Source organism: Sinocyclocheilus anshuiensis, unplaced genomic scaffold (genome assembly GCF_001515605.1).
Source record: "Sinocyclocheilus anshuiensis isolate Anshui unplaced genomic scaffold, SAMN03320099.WGS_v1.1 scaffold328, whole genome shotgun sequence".
NCBI classification, from domain to species: Eukaryota; Metazoa; Chordata; class Actinopteri; order Cypriniformes; family Cyprinidae; genus Sinocyclocheilus; species Sinocyclocheilus anshuiensis.
In genome coordinates, this window is record NW_015558621.1 from 458,277 (window position 1) to 459,160 (window position 884).

The 884-nt window shown below is 42.6% G+C and overlaps 1 protein-coding gene across 1 annotated transcript in view; it reads right to left on the reverse strand.

Annotated features, from left to right (window-relative positions):
- Positions 1-884, reverse strand: part of LOC107680663 (mono-ADP ribosylhydrolase 1) — a 59,541-nt gene that overhangs the window by 42,723 nt on the left and 15,934 nt on the right. The gene's annotated exons all lie outside the window — the stretch shown is intronic.

Genomic DNA, 884 nt, shown 5'->3' on the forward strand with positions numbered 1-884 from the left:
TTCGCGATACGGACATCACTAGACGAGACAAAACCAATAAAACCCATTACAAACGAGGCATTTGTTGCATCCAGTGGGGACATAATTACTGATTGTAATGACTTTTTTTTATGCGTTACGTTGCGTATCGCGCTGCGTAAACATAAAACCATGTCTGCATTTGTGATCGGAGAAACAACAAACAACAAGCCTACTCTACACTGCTCATCCTCGCGTTTGAATCATCATTGGCAAATTTTTTAAATATAAAAAACGTACTTACAGGCTGTGAGTCAGAAGCACCAGACCAGGGGCGTAATTTCCACTGGGGACAGGGGGGACATGTGCCCCCCACTTTTCAAAATCACGTTTGTGTCCCCCCCACTTTCAAATTCGTTTGTTATGATTTTTTTAACCGCACACCATCATCGCCACAGAGGAGCAGGACCGAGCAGGGCACAGACGCACGTGTCCAGGAACGTCGCGTGCACACTAAAAATAGCTCACTGAAAGTTCTAATGAGCAGGTATCGCGGTTGCGGCACAGTCAGCGATGAAACGCCAGAAGCAGCAACAGATGACTTTAATGTCATCATGGATGAAAAGAAAGTAGATGTGAGTTGGGTGATTCAGTAAATTATCTCAGGTCAGAATAATCATATTTTCTGTCTACACCTGTTAATGTTAGCCTACGTTGACTGAGATAACGTTAACATACACTGTTGTTAGGTAACAGACTGTTATTAGCTAAATATTTAATGTAGAACAGTGGTTCCCAAACTTGGGTACGTGAGGCGACAGAGGGGGGTACGCGAACAAAATGCTGAGTTTTGCGGTGTTTTGTGAATGAATCGTTCGCGAAAGTCATTGATTCAATGATTCATTTATAAATACATACACTTGCTT